This window comes from Canis lupus, chromosome 32 (genome assembly GCF_048164855.1).
Source record: "Canis lupus baileyi chromosome 32, mCanLup2.hap1, whole genome shotgun sequence".
NCBI classification, from domain to species: Eukaryota; Metazoa; Chordata; class Mammalia; order Carnivora; family Canidae; genus Canis; species Canis lupus.
The window spans coordinates 3,450,192-3,472,806 of NC_132869.1; the positions used below are offsets into that span (position 1 = coordinate 3,450,192).

The following is a 22,615-nucleotide window of genomic DNA, read 5'->3' on the forward strand; positions in this document are numbered from 1 at the left end:
ATGAGACTCTTATTAAACTACTTTTTCCTTTTAATATTTGGTTGCAAAAATAATAAATCTAGCTTAGTAATCATTGTCAATGTAATAAGTATATTTCTTTATACAAATAGTGTTTTTTTTTAGTTTTAAGTAGGTTCAATATTAGCTTTAAGGTACACAAGGTATCACTAACACCTGCTAGTAGTTACTGGAATTGCTAGCACTGGAAGTCATGAGAAACACTTTTCCCGTGTGCTCTGCTTTGCAAGTCATCTTTAAATGATGGCAAAAATGAAAGAACTGATTGTTATTTGAAATTGACTAAATGATACTTATAGTGTTCAGTATATTATCCAACTTTTATGACAAAAAGAATCTGTTAAAACGACAGTATTTGATAAATATCAAGTTGTTCCTCTTTGGCATTATTAAGAAAAAAACAAACAAGAATTATATATGCATTAATTATCATTGCTGAAAGAGAAGGTAAGAAAAGGAAATTCCTAACTGTTCATTTTAAGCCAAATTATAGGATAAATGTGTCTTCTTCATCAGTGTGTGTTTATTCATTAATGTATTAAATAAGGAAACACATTTACAGTTAATAATGTATGATTTTGTCTTAAAAATGTAGGAATGGTTGAAAATGTTGGGTAAAAATGTCTACAGTATTAACATTAGTCTGAAATGGGTATAACCCCAGAATAATAGCAATAATTCTATTTGAAATAGGGATAAAATGGGTGAATTGAGGGTGTCTGTGTGAGTGAACTCTCAGCTACATGTGCAAATATGTTCAGGATTAAGGAATTAATTTATAAAAATTTTCTGGCCAGTGTTTTATAAATTCCATAAATAATTCTTTCAAATAATATATTTCTTTGAACAGGGAATATATGTATATATTTTAAGAACTGCTTTTTGCAAGATAAAACTGTCAAGCCTTTTCTTTTTTTTTTAATTTATTTTTTATTGGTGTTCAATTTACTAACATACAGAATAACCCCCCGTGCCCGTCATGTCAAGCCTTTTCATAGGAATGTTGTCATACTTCAGTACTTGTGTGGAGAACTTTAAAGCTCAGGACATTTGCCAAAAGTCTCAAAGGTGAAACTCATCTGTAAGGCAAGTCAATAATGAGACTGATTAGTTGGAATTATAGTAAGACTCTGCAGCTGAGAATGAAAAGGACTACAGATGGTCTCTGGAACTACTTACTACTTATCCTGGTGGCCCAGCATGAAAAGTAAGGTACAGGCTATCTCTATGTATTGCATAAAACTTAAATTTTAATTAGGAGCTCCTGGTGGGTTATATTATCACCATGACTCCTCATTGCACTGCTGACATTCTTTTATACAAAGGTAAGTACAATGAAATTCACAGGCTCCCTACACCTTATGATGGTGCCATTTGCTACTAGGGCATCCAAAGCCAAAAATAATGTTTTCAAAGTATTCTAGATGATATTTATTAATCAGCTAATATAAAACAGATAATATAAACATACCAGGTCAAGAATGGCTTTAACTGGTCTAAATTTCCAATAACACAATTGAGAGAGTATTGTGATTAGGATAATCTATAAGAAGACTTTGTTAACAAACAATTCCCTCTTTAGGTATTTGGGAAGACTGGAAATGACAAATTGATGCTTTCAAAATTTTAAAAAACTATCTTGTAAAATTAAGTGGAATAGTAAAATGTAGGTGAAAATGTTAAAAATCAGGTCTAGTTGAAATTATAAAATGTAAATTATAATATGTGAAGGAACTGGATATCTGTAATAGCAATAAAAACTGCACATGATATATACTTCCAAAAATATTTGAGGAAAATTTCAGAATACGATATAGTGTAATGGTGGTGGATTTATATAGCGAATCCTGTTTTAGACCTCCTTTGCCTGTGTTTCCTCCAAGGTCCTAGAATGGACCCTAACAACCACCTACTCACAATTTTGTCCTTATTAATGCATTCCACCCAATTAATTGCCCCATCCCCCCAACCACCTCCCTTCCAACAACCCTCAGGTTATTTTGTAAGTTAAGAGGCTTTTATGGTTTGTCTCCCTCTCTGATTTCATCTTATTTTATTTTCCCCTCCCTTCCCTTATGGTCTTGTTTTGTTTCTTAAATTCCACATATGAGTGAAACTGTATGATAACTGTTTTTCTCTTCAAATGGGCTTTTGGACAAAACATTTAAAGTTGGCATTTCTATACACTAACAATGAGACTGAAGAAAGAGAAATTAAGGAGTCAATCCCATTTACAATTGCACCCAAAAGCATAAGATACCTAGGAATAAACCTAACCAAAGATGTAAAGGATCTATACCCTCAAAACTATAGAACACTTCTGAAAGAAATTGAGGAAGACACAAGAGATGGAAAAATATTCCATGCTCATGGATTGGCAGAATTAATATTGTGAAAATGTCAATGATACCCAGGGCAATATACACGTTAAATGCAATCCCTATCAAAATACCATGGACTTTCTTCAGAGAGTTAGAACAAATTATTTTAAGATTTGTGTGGAATCAGAAAAGACCCCAAATAGCCAGCGGAATTTTAAAAAAGAAAACCATATCTGGGGGCATCACAATGCCAGATTTCAGGTTGTACTACAAAGCTGTGGTCATCAAGACAGTGTGGTACTGGCACAAAAACAGACACATAGATCAGTGGAACAGAATAGAGAACCCAGAAGAGGACCCTGAACTTTATGGTCAACTAATATTCAATAAAGGAGGAAAGACTATCCATTGGAAGAAAGACAGTCTCTTCAATAAATGGTGCTGGGAAAATTGGACATCCACATGCAGAAGAATGAAACTAGACCACTCTCTTGCACCATACACAAAGATAAACTCAAAATGGATGAAAGATCTAAATGTGAGACAAGATTTCATCAAAATCCTAGAGAAGAACACAGGCAACACCCTTTTTGAACTCGGCCACAGTAACTTCTTGCAAGATACATCCACGAAGGCAAAAGAAACAAAAGCAAAAATGAACTATTGGGACTTCATCAAGATAAGAAGCTTTTGCACAGCAAAGGATACAGTCAACAAAACTCAAAGACAACCTACAGAATGGGAGAAGATATTTGCAAATGACATATCAGATAAAGGGCTAGTTTCCAAGATCTATAAAGAACTTATTAAACTCAACACCAAAGAAACAATCCAATCATGAAATGGGCAAAACACATGAAGAGAAATCTCACAGAGGAAGACATAGACATGGCCAACATGCATATGAGAAAATGCTCTGCATCACTTGCCATCAGGGAAATACAAATCAAAACCACAATGAGATACCACCTCACACCGGTGAGAATGGGGCAAATTAACAAGGCAGGAAACAACAAATGTTGGAGAGGATGTGGAGAAAAGGGAACCCTCTTACACTGTTGGTGGGAATGTGAACTGGTGCAGCCACTCTGGAAAACTGTGTGGAGGTTCCTCAAAGAGTTAAAAATAGACCTGCCCTACGACCCAGCAATTGCACTATTGGGGATTTACCCCAAAGATACAGATGCAGTGAAACGCCGGGACACCTGCACCCCGATGTTTATAGCAGCAATGGCCACGATAGCCAAACTGTGGAAGGAGCCTCGGTGTCCAACGAAAGATGAATGGATAAAGAAGATGTGGTTTATGTATACAATGGAATATTACTCAGCTATTAGAAATGACAAATACCCACCATTTGCTTCAACGTGGATGGAACTGGAGGGTATTATGCTGAGTGAAGTAAGTCAGTCGGAGAAGGACAAACATTGTATGTTCTCATTCATTTGGGGAATATAAATAATAGTGAAAGGGAATATAAGGGAAGGGAGAAGAAATGTGTGGGAAATATCAGAAAGGGAGACAGAACGTAAAGACTGCTAACTCTGGGAAACGAACTAGGGGTGGTAGAAGGGGAGGAGGGCGGGGGGTGGGAGTGAATGGGTGACGGGCACTGGGTGTTATTCTGTATGTTAGTAAATTGAACACCAATAAAAAATTAAAAAAAAAGTTGACAAGAGAACTGAATAAACTCTTCTCTTCCTGTTCATTCTCTATTACTATTTTTGAATGGTGAATTTTGGTTGTGTGTATCCAGACTTAAAACTAGGCAAAACAAGCAAGCAAACGAACAAACAAAAAAACAAAAAAAATAAAACAAACAAAAAACCAACCATGGAAACCTAAATCATGTGAACTTTTTGCATGTACTCTTAGAGTCCAGTGAAATACATTGAGCAATTTGATAGTCTTTCAGTTTATATGCTTCTGATCGGATGATTAATTTTTTAAAGATCAGAGTAGTTTTTGTTTTGAATTATTTTTAGTGGTATTAGTTATACCTAAGAGGTAAATATGTCTGGAGGGCTAACAACCAAATGAGGCTGGAACTGTAACTGGGATCATGGGTTGAGGTATTCTGTCTATATGGCTGTTGGTATAACTTGACTTTTTATCTTTTTCTTTCTGATTTTTTGTTAAATACATGCATACATCCCAACATCTATCATGTACCAAAATATCATGTTTGCACTTTTATTTATTACTATGATAATTTACACTGCCAACATAAGAAGATGTATACCTACTTATATTTTATTGTCTCTTTAAAATTTACTTTTTAAAAAAGATTTTATTTATTCATGAGAGACACACAGAGAGAGAGAGAGGCAGAGACACAGGCAGAGGGAGCCATGCCAGGAGCTCAATGTGGGACTTGATCCCAGAATTCTGGGATCACACCCTGAACCAAAGGCAGATGCCCAACCACAGAGCTACCCAGGCATCCCTAAAATTTACTTTATTGAGGAAAATGTTCAGGCCTGGAGGTTTCATGTGTTTTCCATAGTAGCCATTTTATGATTACTAAATGCTAGCTTACTGTTGATTTTGCCTTGTAACTTTGCTAGAACTCTAAGGCCACCAATAAAAGCTCATTATCCCAGTTCCTCACCTACCAGGGCAAATTTAAAGGAGAAAATGTATTTTAGACTGAAATGCTAGTGCTAGAATTGACACTTAAGCTAGAAATTTTATTTTACATAATTATGTATCTACCTCAATCATTCTCTTTGTCAGAGTATAATTATATGGGTTGACCCTCAGTGATGAAAACAGAACACACTGTGTATATTAAGATTTAATAGAGTGCTTTGGATGCTCATAAAATCATCCAAAGAGCTGGAGAAGTGGGACTCAGGGGGCCACTACTAGACTTTCTGGAATCCAGAATAGACCCCAATAGTGAGATCTTAAAGTCAAAGGGTCTTGATGCTATTGCCACTGCCTCACCATCCTCAACACCCTTGTTGCTCTGTACAGTCAGTGGAATACAGGAGGGCTGCCACAATTGCTTCTCCCTTACATCTCATCATCTTGCTCACCAGCAGTGATTATATCAGTACATGTCTTCTGCTTTAACCCAAATTCTAAAGCTAATATTGTTACATCTAATTGGTGGAACATAATTTGCAAAGAAAACCTTGGCTAAAAAATCAATTCACAGATTCCAAGTGTTTTATGTAACAGAAAACATACTAAAGGAGAGTAGAGTCTGAGTCATCAATGATATCTATTATATTAACATTCATTTTTATTATAGCCTTTTTACTGTAGAGTAAAACCAAGGTAAATAAAAATACATAGAGCTTATAGTTTAATGAACTAGAAGGCAAATACCATTATAACCACATCTCAAGTTACAAAATAGAACTCTGACAGTCACCTGGAAATTGTTACATTTGTCCATTTCAAGTACAATTTTTTCTCTCTCCCCATCCAAAATTAACCACTGTACTTTGACATTAAAAATTATTTGCATTTCTTTATAGTTTTATGTATTCATGTATACCCAAATATGCATCCTGAGACACTTGAATTTCATCTTGTCCGTGTTTTTTTCCTTTACTTTTAATGTACAACTCTCCCTCCCACCATCTCTTACATTTCTGTATAATTTATCTTTTGAGGAATCACAGCTATTCACTAGGCAGTGTCTCCCCCATCTGGAATGCATGATTGCATGCATATAGTAGAGCTCAACATATACATCTGTCCTCTTTATATTTGTGGCAATTTACAAATCCAGAAACTTTATCATATTTGGTTTGATATCCTTTACAAGACAGACTAGGGATGGTATTACGTTCTTTCATTTGGAGGACACTAATATCTCCCTCTCGTTTTGGAATCAGAGCAGCTATTATTATTCAATGCCACAGCTTGTACTCAATATCTTTAGTCATTTTTCTTGTCAAAAGTGTATTTTCTATAATATTCCTCAGAACAGCTTCTTGAGAACCATATTCCTTAAATTCTGGCATATTGATAACAGTTTCTCTGGTTCTTTAAACTTGAAAGTCACTTTTGCTGTAAATTCTTGCCATCCCTTTATTTTCTTGAGTACCTTAAATTTAAATTATGACTCCTTTTTTAAGTACTCAGGAGCCTGAAAAACATGTGTTTTTCTATATTACCTGAAAACATTACAAGTTAGGAATTTGGGACTAATCTTATAATTTTTGAAGGGAAGCACTCAAATCCCATCCTGGTAGTTATTAGTGGCCTCTCTAAACCAATCAAATAGGATTCCATTGCATTTGAGAGAATTTTAGGACACCTAAATACCTAAATTTATAAATTTTCTTTAAAAATCTTAAATAAATCTGAATTAAAATGTTCAAGAATAACATATAATTGGGTTATTATCAGTATATCTATTTAAGTTTTCTAATTTTCTTTCAAGGAATGTATAGCTTTATAGGTACCCTGATTTCTTATAAAATAGAATTCCTATAAATATCCTATAGGCTTTTTGCATCTGCTATCCCCATTTCTCATTTCACACAGGCTTTAACATACGAAGAGAGAATGAAACTTGCTGAAACCATTAAAATAATTATGATGCAGAGATTACATGACTATTACTTTAATATATTGTGAACTAGCTCCAAAGGGACAGACGCTGCCCTTTATGTCTGTTTTACCTATATCTCATTAGTAAGGCACATAATCAAAGAGAAAAAAAAATGAGGACAGGTTAAGGGATCTCTTAGAAAACATAAAGCATAACAAAACAAAACAAAACAAAAACATTCACAATAGAGGGGTCCCAGAAGAAGAGAGGGAAAATGATGAAACTTATTTAAAGAAATAATAGCTGTAAACTTCCCAAACTTAGAGAACAAAAGAGACATTCAGGTTCAAGAAGTACAGAAAGTTCCGAACAAGACAAACCCAAGGAGGTACAGAGATTAACACATAATAATTAAAATGTCAAATGTTAAAGATAGAATTTTACAAGTGATTAAGAGAGGCAATAAGTTATGTATAAGGGAAACCCTATAAGGGTATTGGCTGATTTTTCAGCAGTAACTTTGTAGGCTGGCAGGGAGTGTCATGATATATTCAAAGAGCTGAAAGGAAAAAATCTACATCAAAAATATTCTACATTAAGCAAGCTTATCATTCAGAATTGAAGAGGAAATAAAAGGGTTCCCAGGCAAAAGTTAAAGGAGTTTATCACCACTAAACTGGCCTAGTAAGAAATGTTAAAGGGACTTCTTTAAGTGCAAAAGAAATGGTCACAATTAAATGTGAGAGAATTTAGATAAAAATATGTAAAATATGACTGTCTTCCCATAAAATGTAGAGGAGGGAGTAAAATAAATTTTTTAGGAATGTGTTTAAACTTAAATGATTTTAAACTTATATATATGGCTATATATATAGGATACTATAAATGAACATCATAGTAACCACAAATCCAAACTGTAATAGATACACAAAAAAAGGAACACATAACACTATGGCAACTAATCAAATACAAAGAAAGAGACCAAGGGAAGAAAGGAACAGTAAAGAACCACAAAACAACTAGAAAAAAAGTACAAAACAGTATTAAGTACATAACCCATCAATAATTACTTTGAATTTAAATGAACCAAATGCTCTGATTGAAAGACATACATACAATGATAGAATGAATAAAAAACACAAGACCCATCTATATGCTTCCTGCAAGAGACTCACCTCAGACCTAAAGACACAGAGAAACTGAAAATGAAAGGTTGGAAAAACATGAGCCATGCAAATGCAAGTGAAAAAAAAATAAGTCCAAGGCAGCAATACTTATACTAGACAAAATAGTCTTGAAAATAAACACTGTAACAAAAGATAAAGAAAGGCATTTTATAATGATAAAGGGATCAATCCAACAAGAGGACATAATAATTATAAATATTTATGTACCCAACATTAGAGCACCTAAATATATAAAACAAATATTAGTGGGCAAAATGAGAGAAACTGATGGTAATATATTAATAATAATAGGGGAATTTAGCACCCCACTGACATCAATAGATAGATCATCCAGATAATCAATAAGGAAACAGTGTATTTGAATGACACATTAGGCCAGATGGATGTAACAGATATAAACAGAACATTCCATTCCAAAACAACAGAATATACATTCTTTTCAAGGCTGAATGGAACATTTTACAGAATGAATCCTTGTTAGCCCACAAAAAGAAAAAATCTCAAAAAATTTAAAATACTGATGTATCTTTTCCAAATACAACAGTATGAAACTGGAAATGAATCACAAGTAAACAACTAGAAAAAACCAGAAACACATGGTTGCTAAACAATATGCTACTAAAGAATAAAGGGACTAATGAAGAAATTTAAAAAATACATGGAGAAAAATGAAAATGAAACACAACAGTCCAAAAATCTTTGGAGCACAGCAAAAGCTGTTCTAAGAGGGAAATATATAACAATATAGGTCGACTTCAAGAAAAAAGGAAAATCCCAAACAACCTAACATTACACCTAATGGACTAGAAAAAGAAAGCAAAGCCCAAGGTAAGTAGAAAGCAGGGACGATAAAGATCAGAGCAGAAATAAATGACAGATTAAAAGAAAAAAAAATGAAATCAAAAGCAGGTTCTTTGACAATATAAACAAAACTGATAAGCTCTTAGCCAGACAAATCAAGAAAAGAGAAAGGACCCCCAAAACAGAATCAGAAATGAAAAACCAGAACTAATGGCTCATACTATTGAAATACAAAACATTGTAAGACAATACAACAAAATCTATATGCTAACAAATTGGACAACCTAGAAGAAATGGATAGATGCCTCATAACATGAAATCTCCTAAAACTGAATCAAGAATGAAAAACCTGACTATACTAATTTCTGTTAGCAAATTAAATCAATAAAATAAAAAACTACGCAAAGCAAAGGTCTGGGACCAGATGGATGCAAAGGTAAATTCTACCAAACATTAAAAAAAGTTAATGCCCATTTTCCTGAAACCGTTCCAAAAAATAGAAAGAAAGGAAAGCTTTGAAATATATTGTATGGGCTGGCATTACCCTGATACTTAAACCAGACACAGACACCACAAAGAAAGAAACTATAGGCTAATATTCCTAATGGACAGATATGCAAAAGTATTAGCAAAGCATACCCAACAATACATTAAAAGGATCATTCAGGAGGGGCAAGGTGGCGGAAGAGTAGGGTCCCCAAATCACCTGTCTCCACCAAACTACCTAGAAAACCTTCAAATTATCCTGAAAATCTATGAATTCGGCCTGAGATTTAAAGAGAGACCAGCTGGAATGCAACAGTGAGAAGAGTTCGCGCTTCTATCAAGGTAGGAAGACAGGGAAAAAGAAATAAAGAAACAAAAGGCCTCCAAGGGGGAGGGGCCCGCGAGGAGCCGGGCTGAGGCCGGGGCGAGTGTCCCCAGGACAGGAGAGCCCCGTCCCGGAGACGCAGGAGCTGCACCGACCTTCCCGGGGGAAAGGGGCTCGCAGGGAGTTGGAGCAGGACCCAGGAGGGAGGGGATGCCCTCGGGCTCCCCGGGACAGTAACAGCAACTCCGCGCCCAGGAGAGTGCGCCGAGCTCCCTAAGGGCTGCAGAGCGCACGGCGGGACCCGGAGCAGCTCGGGGGGCTCGGGCGGCAGCTCCGCGGAGGGGGCTGCACGGCCCCGGGAGCAGCTCGGCCGGGCTCGGGCAGAGGAAGAGGCTCCGTGCAGAGGGGCCTGCGCGGTTCCAGGAGCAGCTCGGAGGGGCTCGGGCGGCGGCTCCGCGGAGGGGGCTGCGCGGCCCGGGAGCGCGAATCCAACAGCGCAGGCCCCGGAGCACAGGGCGCCGGGACACAGCCCAGGATCCCGCCTCCCCCGGGACAGGCAGAGGCCGCGAGGGCCCAGGACAGCGAGGACGCTCCTGCCCCGAGCTGAGCAGATCAGCGGCCCCGCCCGGAGCCTCCAGGCCCTGCAGACGGAGTTCCTGCCGGAGCTGAATCCAGGTTTCCAGAGCTGCCCCGCCACTGGGGCTGTTCCTCCTGGGGCCTCACGGGGTAAACAACCCCCACTGAGCCCTGCACCAGGCAGGGGCACAGCAACTCCCCCAACTGCTAACACCTGAAAATCAGCACAACAGGCCCCTCCCCCAGAAGACCAGCTAGACTGACTGACAACTTCCAGGAGAAGCCAAGGGACTTAAAGAACACAGAATCAGAAGATACTCCCCTGTGGTTCTTTTTTTTTTTTTTTTTTTTTTTGTTGTTTTTTTGTTGTTTTGTTTTGTTTTGCTTTTTGATTTGTTTCCTCCCCCACCCCCCCTTTTTTTTCTCCTTTCTTTTTCTTTCTCTTTTTCTTCTTTTTTTTTTCTTTCGTTTTTTTTTCTCTTCCCTTTTTTTTCTCTTTCTCTTTTCTTTCCTTCTTTCTCTCCTCTCTTTTTCTCTTTTTCCCAATACAACTTGCTTTTGGCCACTCTGCACTGAGCAAAATGACTAGAAGGAAAACCTCACCTCAAAAGAAAGAATCAGAAACAGTCCTCTCTCCCACAGAGTTACAAAATCTGGATTACAATTCAATGTCAGAAAGCCAATTCAGAAGCACTATTATACAGCTACTGGTGGCTCTAGAAAAAAGTATAAAGGACTCAAGAGACTTCATGACTGCAGAATTTAGAGCTAATCAGGCAGAAATTAAAAATCAATTGAATGAGATGCAATCCAAACTAGAAGTCCTAACGACGAGGGTTAACGAGGTGGAAGAACGAGTGAGTGACATAGAAGACAAGTTGATGGCAAAGAGGGAAACTGAGGAAAAAAGAGACAAACAATTAAAAGACCATGAAGATAGATTAAGGGAAATAAACGACAGCCTGAGGAAGAAAAACCTACGTTTAATTGGGGTTCCCGAGGGCGCCGAAAGGGACAGAGGGCCAGAATATGTATTTGAACAAATTCTAGCTGAAAACTTTCCTAATCTGGGAAGGGAAACAGGCATTCAGATCCAGGAAATAGAGAGATCCCCCCCTAAAATCAATAAAAACCGTTCAACACCTCGACATTTAATTGTGAAGCTTGCAAATTCCAAATATAAGGAGAAGATCCTTAAAGCAGCAAGAGACAAGAAATCCCTGACTTTTATGGGGAGGAGTATTAGGGTAACAGCAGACCTATCCACAGAGACCTGGCAGGCCAGAAAGGGCTGGCAGGATATATTCAGGGTCCTAAATGACAAGAACATGTAACCAAGAATACTTTATCCAGCAAGGCTCTCATTCAAAATGGAAGGAGAGATAAAGAGCTTCCAAGACAGGCAGCAACTAAAAGAATATGTGACCTCCAAACCAGCTCTGCAAGAAATTTTAAGGGGGACTCTTAAAATTCCCCTTTAAGAAGAAGTTCAGTGGAACAGTCCACAAAAACAAAGACTGAATAGATATCATGATGACACTAAACTCATATCTCTCAATAGTAACTCTGAATGTGAACGGGCTTAATGACCCCATCAAAAGGCGCAGGGTTTCAGACTGGATAAAAAGGCAGGACCCATCTATTTGCTGTCTACAAGAGACTCATTTTAGACAGAAGGACACCTACAGCCTGAAAATAAAAGGTTGGAGAACCATTTACCATTCGAATGGTCCTCAAAAGAAAGCAGGAGTAGCCATCCTTATATCAGATAAACTAAAATTTACCCCAAAGACTGTAGTGAGAGATGAAGAGGGACACTATATCATACTTAAAGGATCTATTCAACAAGAGGACTTAACAATCCTCAATATATATGCTCCGAATGTGGGAGCTGCCAAATATATAAATCAATTATTAAGCAAAGTGAAGAAATACTTAGATAATAATACACTTATACTTGGTGACTTCAATCTAGCTGTTTCTATACTCGATAGGTCTTCTAAGCACAACATCTCCAAAGAAACGAGAGCTTTAAATGATACACTGGACCAGATGGATTTCACAGATATCTACAGAACTTTACATCCAAACTCAACTGAATACACATTCTTCTCAAGCGCACATGGAACTTTCTCCAGAATAGACCACATATTGGGACACAAATCGGGTCTGAACCGATACCAAAAGATTGGGATTGTCCCCTGCATATTCTCGGACCATAATGCCTTGAAATGAGAACTAAATCACAACAAGAAGTTTGGAAGGACCTCAAACACGTGGAGGTTAAGGACCATCCTGCTAAAAGATAAAAGGGTCAACCAGGAAATTAAGGAAGAATTAAAAAGATTCATGGAAACTAATGAGAATGAAGATACAACCGTTCAAAATCTTTGGGATGCAGCAAAAGCAGTCCTAAGGGGGAAATACATCGCAATACAAGCATCCATTCAAAAACTGGAAAGAACTCAAATACAAAAGCTAACCTTACACATAAAGGAGCTAGAGAAAAAACAGCAAATAGATCCTACACCCAAGAGAAGAAGGGAGTTAATAAAGATTCGAGCAGAACTCAACGAAATCGAGACCAGAAGAACTGTGGAACAGATCAACAGAACCAGGAGTTGGTTGTTTGAAAGAATTAATAAGATAGATAAACCATTAGCCAGCCTTATTAAAAAGAAGAGAGAGAAGACTCAAATTAATAAAATCATGAATGAGAAAGGAGAGATCACTACCAACACCAAGGAAATACAAACGATTTTAAAAACATATTATGAACAGCTATACGCCAATAAATTAGGCAATCTAGGAGAAATGGACGCATTCCTGGAAAGCCACAAACTACCAAAACTGGAACAGGAAGAAATAGAAAACCTGAACAGGCCAATAAACAGGGAGGAAATTGAAGCAGTCATCAAAAACCTCCCAAGACACAAGAGTCCAGGGCCAGATGGCTTCCCAGGGGAATTTTATCAAACGTTTAAAGAAGAAATCATACCTATTCTCCTAAAGCTGTTTGGAAAGATAGAAAGAGATGGAGTACTTCCAAATTCGTTCTATGAAGCCAGCATCACCTTAATTCCAAAGCCAGACAAAGACTCCACCAAAAAGGAGAATTACAGACCAATATCCCTGATGAACATGGATGCAAAAATTCTCAACAAGATACTGGCCAATAGGATCCAACAGTACATTAAGAAAATTATTCACCATGACCAAGTAGGATTTATCCCTGGGACACAAGGCTGGTTCAACACCCGTAAAACAATCAATGTGATTCATCATATCAGCAAGAGAAAAACCAAGAACCATATGATCCTCTCATTGGATGCAGAGAAAACATTTGACAAAATACAGCATCCATTCCTGATCAAAACTCTTCAGAGTGTAGGGATAGAGGGAACATTCCAGCCATCTATGAAAAGCCCACAGCAAATATCATTCTCAATGGGGAAGCACTAGGAGCCTTTCCCCTAAGATCAGGAACAAGACAGGGATGTCCACTCTCACCACTGCTGTTCAACATAGTACTGGAAGTCCTAGCCTCAGCAATCAGACAACAAAAAGACATTAAAGGCATTCAAATTGGCAAAGAAGAAGTCAAACTCTCCCTCTTCACATATGACATGATACTCTACATAGAAAACCCAAAAGTCTCCACCCCAAGATTGCTAGAACTCATACAGCAATTCGGTAGCGTGGCAGGATACAAAATCAATGCCCAGAAGTCAGTGGCATTTCTATACACTAACAATGAGACTGAAGAAAGAGAAATTAAGGAGTCAATCCCATTTACAATTGCACCCAAAAGCATAAGATACCTAGGAATAAACCTAACCAAAGATGTAAAGGATCTATACCCTCAAAACTATAGAACACTTCTGAAAGAAATTGAGGAAGACACAAAGAGATGGAAAAATATTCCATGCTCATGGATTGGCAGAATTAATATTGTGAAAATGTCAATGTTAACCAGGGCAATTGACACGTTTAATGCAATCCCTATCAAAATACCATGGACTTTCTTCAGAGAGTTAGAACAAATTATTTTAAGATTTGTGTGGAATCAGAAAAGACCCCGAATAGCCAGCGGAATTTTAAAAAAGAAAACCATATCTGGGGGCATCACAATGCCAGATTTCAGGTTGTACTACAAAGCTGTGGTCATCAAGACAGTGTGGTACTGGCACAAAAACAGACACATAGATCAGTGGAACAGAATAGAGAATCCAGAAGTGGACCCTGAACTTTATGGTCAACTAATATTCGATAAAGGAGGAAAGACTATCCATTGGAAGAAAGACAGTCTCTTCAATAAATGGTGCTGGGAAAATTGGACATCCACATGCAGAAGAATGAAACTAGACCACTCTCTTTCACCATACACAAAGATAAACTCAAAATGGATGAAAGATCTAAATGTGAGACAAGATCCCATCAAAATCCTAGAGAAGAACACAGGCAACACCCTTTTTGAACTCGGCCACAGTAACTTCTTGCAAGATACATCCACGAAGGCAAAAGAAACAAAAGCAAAAATGAACTATTGGGACTTCATCAAGATAAGAAGCTTTTGCACAGCAAAGGATACAGTCAACAAAACTAAAAGACAACCTACAGAATGGGAGAAGATATTTGCAAATGACATATCAGATAAAGGGCTAGTTTCCAAGATCTATAAAGAACTTATTAAACTCAACACCAAAGAAACAAACAATCCAATCATGAAATGGGCAAAAGACATGAACAGAAATCTCACAGAGGAAGACATAGACATGGCCAACATGCATATGAGAAAATGTTCTGCATCACTTGCCATCAGGGAAATACAAATCAAAACTACAATGAGATACCACCTCACACCAGTGAGAATGGGGCAAATTAACAAGGCAGGAAACAACAAATGTTGGAGAGGATGTGGAGAAAAGGGAACCCTCTTACACTGTTGGTGGGAATGTGAACTGGTGCAGCCACTCTGGAAAACTGTGTGGAGGTTCCTCAAACAGTTAAAAATATACCTCCCCTACGACCCAGCAATTGCACTGTTGGGGATTTACCCCAAAGATACAAATGCAATGAAACGCCGGGACACCTGCACCCCGATGTTTATAGCAGCAATGGCCACGATAGCCAAACTGTGGAAGGAGCCTCGGTGTCCAACGAAAGATGAATGGATAAAGAAGATGTGGTTTATGTATACAATGGAATATTACTCAGCTATTAGAAATGACAAATACCCACCATTTGCTTCAACGTGGATGGAACTGGAGGGTATTATGCTGAGTGAAGTAAGTCAGTCGGAGAAGGACAAACATTATATGTTCTCATTCATTTGGGGAATATAAATAATAGTGAAAGGGAATATAAGGGAAGGGAGAAGAAATGTGTGGGAAATATCAGAAAGGGAGACAGAACGTAAAGACTGCTAACTCTGGGAAACGAACTAGGGGTGGTAGAAGGGGAGGAGGGCGGGGGGTGGGAGTGAATGGGTGACGGGCACTGGGTGTTATTCTGTATGTTAGTAAATTGAACACCAATAAAAAATAAATTAAAAAAAAAAGGATCATTCACCTTAATTATGTGGGATTTATTCTGGCTATGCAAGGATGGTTGAATATGAATGTGATAAACCATATCAACAAAAGGAAAGGTAGAAGTCATATAATTGCAGTAGAAACAGAAAAAGTACTAGCCCAAATTCAACATCTGTTCATAAAAACTCTCAATAAGGTGGGTTTAGAGGGAAAACACTTCAATATATTGGATCATATAAAAGAACCATATAAAAAAACTACAGTTAACAACATATGCAATGGGAGAAAGCTGAGAACTTATTCTTAAGATCAGGAACAAGATGAAAATGTCTACTATCACCAATTTTTTTAGTAATAAATTTATTTTTTATTGGTGTTCAATTTGCCAACATACAGAATAACACCCAGTGCTCATCCTTCAAGTGCCTCCCTCAGTGCCCGTCACCCATTCACCCGCACCGCCCACCCATCTCCCCTTCCACCACCCCTACTTCATTTCCCAGAGTTAGGAGTCTTTATGTTCTGTCTCCCTTTCTGATATCTCATACCCATTTCTTCCCCCTTCCCTTCGATTCCCTTTCACTATTATTTATATTCCCCAAATGAATGAGAAGATATAATGTTTGTCCTTCTCTGATTGACTCATTTCACTGCCTCTGTATCTGTGGGGTAAATCCTCAACAGTGCAATTGCTGGGTCGTAGGGCAGATCTATTTTTAACTCTTTGAGGAACCTCCACACAGTTTTCCAAAGTGGCTGCACCAGCTCACATTCCCACAAAAAGTGCAAGAGGGTTCCCCTTTCTCCCCATCCTTTCCAACATTTGTGGTTTCCTGCCTTGTTAATTTTCCCCATTCTCACTGGTGTGAGGTGGTATCTCATTGTGGTTTTGTTTGTATTTCCCTGATGGCAAATGATGCAGAGCATTTTCTCATGTGCTTGTTGGCCATGTCTATGTCTTCCTCTGTGAGATTTCTGTTCATGTCTTTTGCCCATTTCATGATTGGATTGTTTGTTTCTTTGCTGTTGAGTTTAACAAGTTCTTTATAGATCTTGGAAACTAGCCCTTTATCTGATAGGTCATTTGGAAATATCTTCTCCCATTCTGTAGGTTGTCTTTTAGTTTTGTTGACTGTATCCTTTGCTGTGCAAAAACTTCTTATCTTGATGAAGTCCCAATAGTTCATTTTTGCTTTTGTTTCTTTTGCCTTCGTGGATGTATCTTGCAAGAAGTTACTGTGGCCGAGTTCAAAAAGGGTGTTGCCTGTGTTCTTCTCTAGGATTTTGATGGGATCTTGTCTCACATTTAGATCTTTCATCCATTTTGAGTTTATCTTTGTGTATGGTGAAAGAGAGTGGTCTAGTTTCATTCTTCTGCATGTGGATGTCCAATTTTCCCAGCACCATTTATTGAAGAGACTGCCTTTCTTCCAGTGGATAGTCTTTCCTCCTTTGTCGAATATTAGTTGACCATAAAGTTCAGGGTCCACTTCTGGGTTCTCTATTCTGTTCCATTGATCTATGTGTCTGTTTTTGTGCCAGTACCACACTGTCTTGATGACCACATCTTTGTAGTACAACCTGAAATCTGGCATTGTGATGCCCCCAGATATGGTTTTCTTTTTTAAAATTCCGCTGGCTATTCGGGGTCTTTTCTGATTCCACACAAATCTTAAAATAATTTGTTCTAACTCTCTGAAAAAAGTCCATGGTGTTTTGATAGGGATTGCATTAAACGTGTCAATTGCCCTGGTTAACATTGACATTTTCACAATATTAATTCTTCCATTCCATGAGCATGGAATATTTTTCCATATCTTCGTGTCTTCCTCAATTTATTTCAGAAGTGTCCTGTAGTTTTTAGGGTATATCCTTTCCTTATTTGGTTAGTTTTATTCCTAGGTATCTTATGCTTTTGGGTGCAATTGTAAATGGGACTGACTCCTTAATTTGTCTTTCTTCAGTTTCATTGTTAGTGTATAGAAATGCCACTGATTTCTGGGCATTGATTATGTATCCTGTCACACTGCCAAATTGCTGTATGAGTTCTAGCAATCTTGGGGGTGGAGTCTTTTGTGTTTTCTATGTACAGCATCATGTCATCAGTGAAGAGAGAGAGTTTGATTTTTTCTTTGCCAGTTTGAATGCCTTTAATTTCTTTTTGTTGTCTGATTGCTGAAGCTAGGACTTCTAGTACTCTGTTGAATAGCAGTGGTGAGAGTGGACATCCCTGTCTTGTTCCTGATCTTAGGGGAAAGGCTCCCAGTGTTTCCCCATTGAGAATGATATTTGCTGTGGGCTTTTCGTAGATGGCTTTTATGTTGAGGAATGTTCCCTCTATCCCTACACTCTGAAGAGTTTTGATCAGGAATGGATGCTATATTTTGTCAAATGCTTTCTCTGCATCTCTTGAGAGGATCATATGGTTCTTGTGTTTTCTCTTGTTAATGTGATCAATCACATTGATTGTTTTACAAGTGTTGAACCAGGCTTGAATCCAGGGGATAAATCCTACTTTGTCATGGTGAATAATCTTCTTAATGCATTGTTGTATCCTATTGGCTAGTATCTTTTTTTAAAGATTTTATTTATTTATTCATGGTAGACAAAGAGAGGCAGACACACAGGTAGAGGGAGAAGCAGGCTCCATGCAGGGAGCCTGAAGTGGGACTCCATCTCCGGAACTCCAGGATGGTGCCCTGGGCCGAAAGGCAGGCGCCAAACCGCTGAGCCACCCAGGGATCCCTATTGGCTAGTATCTTGTTGAGAATTTGCATCCATGTTCATCAGGGATATTGGTCTATAATCCTCCTTTTTGGTGGGGTCTTTGTCTGGTTTTGGAATGAAGGTGATGCTGGCCTCATAGAATGAGTTTGGAAGTACTCCATCTCTTTCTATCTTTCCAAACAGTTTAGTAGAATAGGGATGGTTTCTTCTTCAAACGTTTGATAGAATTCCCTTGGGAAGCCATCTGACCCTGGACTTTTGTGTCTTGGGAGGTTTTTGATGACTGCTTCAATTTCCTCCCTGGTTATTGGCCTGTTTAGGTTTTCTATTTCTTCCAGTTCCAGTTTTGGTAGTTTGTGGTTTTCCAGAAATGCGTCCATTTCTTCTAGATTGCCCAATTTATTGGTGTATACCTGGTCATAATATGTTTTTAAAATCGTTTGTATTTCCTTGGTGTTAGTAGTGATCTCTCCTTTCTCATTAATTAATTTATTAATTTAAGTTTTCTCTCTCTTCTTTTTAATAAGGTTGGCTAATGGTTTATCTATCTTATTAATTCTTTCAAAGAACTAACTCCTGATTTTGTTGTTTTGTTCCGCAGTTCTTCTGGTCGACAAGAGCCTTCCTTAACATGCATCACCCATTTAGTCCATCTCCCATCCACTTCTCTCTAACAACCCTCAGGTTAGAAGTAGACATTTTAAAGAAGTGACAAGAAAAAGGAAATGTCTCTGAGCTCCCAGGACAGCAAATTGTGGAAAGGAGAATATATGGAGGAATGAGTAAAAGATAATCCCACTAGCCTTTTAGTCAGTTTTGTTATAGAGATTCCTTTGGTTCCCTCTCTGGACTGAACATGATCTAGGGTTGTCTGTGATGATTAACTTCTGTCCTTCCCTGATAGAGAGGGACAGGGGAACACCTTTACAAATTTATGTCCTGCTTTTAGGCAAATAGGTGGAAGGTAGAGAGCTTTTTTTATATCTGTTTCTTCTCAGTTGCCTCAGCACAAAATAATTCATATGCCAAAGTGGCATATTTTGGGGTAGTATATCCTAATACTTTTCACAATGTTTTATTCCTAATAAAAATAAAGGAAATATGGTAAAACATTAAAATTTCACAAAGTTGAACATTGTAAATAAAGATATTAAATTCATAGTTATCTTTATTTTCAGTATACTTGAAATATTTTTTTTTAAATTTTTATTTATTTATGATAGTCACACACAGAGAGAGAGGGAGAGGCAGAGACACAGGCAGAGGGAGAAGAAGGCTCCATGCACCAGAAGCCCGACATGGGATTCGATCCCGGGTCTCCAGGATCGCGCCCTGGGCCAAAGGCAGGCGCTAAACCGCTGCGCCACCCAGGGATCCCAGTATACTTGAAATATTTAAAATAATTTTATACAAGGGTAAACTGAGAATCAGAGAGTTAAGTTTGTCCCATAACTTATTCTTAGTTCTTGACAGAACTGAGAAAAAGGATCCATGTCCTCTGAGTTCCAATTAGTTACCCTTTCCTCCATACCTATCACATGTTCAGGTAACAAGGACACAGCATGTCTTCCATTAAAGCCAAAACATTTTTCACTGAGGCAAGAATAATGTATTTTAGCACACATTTCCCCTAGAGTAGCTGGTTCAATTGTACAGAATTCACAGAAGATATTTTACTCTACACAAGGGTTGAATGACCCTGCCTTTTTCTCCTGTGGATCCTTTTTGTAACTGTCAACAATGTGGGATATTACTTACTTTTTCCATTGGGAATATGTAGTTGAAGGTATTAATAATAATCCCCATTGGTAAATGAAAGTTGGCCATCTATTACTAGCTCTCCAAACTTCAATTGATCAATTAGATGAAACCATAGTACTACTCCAATCTGACAAAAGAAAAAGGCATCTATAAATACCAGTACTCAACAGAGACTAATCCCACAACAGAAAAACTGAAGAATTCAATTTACATCTCTGACATGCATTATATCAGGTAGGCTATATCTGAAAAAGGTAACATCAGAAATAGACTGTGTCCAGTTACATATTAAGTTATGAAGCTTGTACCTTAGAGAAGATCTATAAGTGAGAGAAAAATGTATTAGAAGTCAGAGGAAGTGAATCAAGGTGAGGATGTTCGTGCATCTCAGCATGATTAAAAGAATTTGTGAGAAATTATGTATGAAGCTGGAGTTACCTTTGGAGATTATGACAGAGTCTGTACCTAAAAAAATCCATTATGACAGTCTCACCTATCACCTAAAGCAACCAAATAAACATGTAAATCAAGGCCATATAATTCTTTGTGGACATATGCCTATGCAGTAAAGCTAACCCAAAAAATCATGGGAGGTTAAATACCAAAATCAGGTCATAGGTGTATAGTTGTATATCTTTTCATTAATGATTTATTTTACTTACTCTGCATTTGAAGTAGACCAGATAGAATCTAACTTAATAGAACTAGAGTGAAATTTTCTTCCCTTTTATGTATCTCACTTATATCACTTAGTAAAAAGTTGGTAAACAAAATGTGGTTTACTTTTAATACAACAAATAATCAATTTTCTCTAATGCTATGATTCAAAAGGTTTATTTTGTCCCCTTTGCATTTGTTGGCTTGATTATTGCACTGGTTTTAATGACTTAAGTATGAGCTTATATTACTAATGAGATAAAATATTCTTGTTCCATATAGAAATGAAGTTTATGTACATGGCCTACGGTTTGCTGAGTTCAGTCATTCACTGGGAAAGTCTCTGTTAGATTATAAGGTGAAAGCTCAAATAAATGATAGATATAAAGTGATACATATTTCAGCTAATACTAAAATACATATATGAAAAATATTCCAATCACATCTATATACCAAATCCTGTGAAAGATACAAAAGGAGCATGAGAATACAAGGAGCACCGAATATGGCAGGGGAAGAATGTCTATACAAAAACTCTTACTTTGGGAGAGCACATAATCTACATATAAGCAAAGTGATATGACATTAACAAGAAGAGAAATTTCAACTTATGCCTCAAGGAAGGCTTTCAAACCTTCAAAGGTTATCTGTGAAGGGTATCAGAAAATGAACAGAAACTGTCCCCCACCTTAGTAAATGTTGAATAGTCTGGTTTTGTCTAGAGAGTAGTAAGGGGTATAAGTAAACCCAGACCATATTATATGCTTGGCTGTCATGCTAAGGACTTTAAGTTTTACTAGCTTTTCTACTTTGAGGAGTGGTGAGATGTTACAAGTGGGAGAATGAGATCCAGGAAAAAGTAAAACTTCACAACCTGGAGAATAATAGTGACAGTTACATAGTGAAGAAAAGTTTAAAGAGGAAATAGCTGACCTGAGGAGAGAAATTGTGAGCTATGGTCTGAGACGGCTATGCAATAGTCAGAAACATGTTTAGATTACTGAGTATAGTGAGAAATGGTACTGCAAAATCAGTGGTCATCACACAGTGGTGAATAGAATGCCAAGGAAGAGAGGGAACAAAGAGACGAATAAGAACATAAAGTGGTTGTGGAGGTGGTTTTGGTGGGAATGACAACTTTGGTCCTGGAGGGAACTTCAGTGGTCGAGGTGGCTTTGGTGGCAGTCGAGGTGGTGGTGGATACGGTGGCAGTGGGGATGGCTATCACGGATTTGGTAATGATGGAAGCAACTTTGGAGGTGGCGGAAGCTATAACAATTTTGGCAATTACAACAATCAATCCTCAAATTTTGGATCCATGAAAGGAGGAAATTTTGGAGGCAGAGGCTCCTAGGGAGGCCCCTATGGTGGTGGAGGCCAAGATTTTGCCAAACCATGAAACCAAGGTGGCTATGGCGGTTCCAGCAGCAGCAGCAGCAGCAGCTATAGCAGTGGCAGAAGGTTTTAATTACTGCCAGGAAACAAAGCTTAGCAGGAGAGGAGAGCCAGAGAAGTGACAGGGAAACTACAGGCTACAACAGATTTGTGAACTCAGCCAAGCACAGTGGTGGCAGGGCCTAGCTGCCACAAAGAAGACGTGTTTTAGACAATACTCATGTGTATGGGCAAAAAACTCAAGGACTGTATTTGTGACTAATTGTATAACAGGTTATTTTAGTTTCTGTTCTGTGGAAAGTATAAAGCATTCC

At 37.9% G+C, this 22,615-nt stretch overlaps 1 long non-coding RNA gene across 1 annotated transcript; it reads right to left on the reverse strand.

Annotated features, from left to right (window-relative positions):
* Positions 1–962: 962 nt before the first annotated feature.
* On the reverse strand, positions 963–20,642 carry LOC140622900 (uncharacterized). Its single transcript, XR_012022569.1, has 3 exons — positions 20,558–20,642; positions 20,247–20,376; positions 963–1,097 (listed from the first exon to the last, which is right to left on the reverse strand). It is a non-coding gene; the product is annotated as an uncharacterized lncRNA (long non-coding RNA).
* Positions 20,643–22,615: the final 1,973 nt, after the last annotated feature.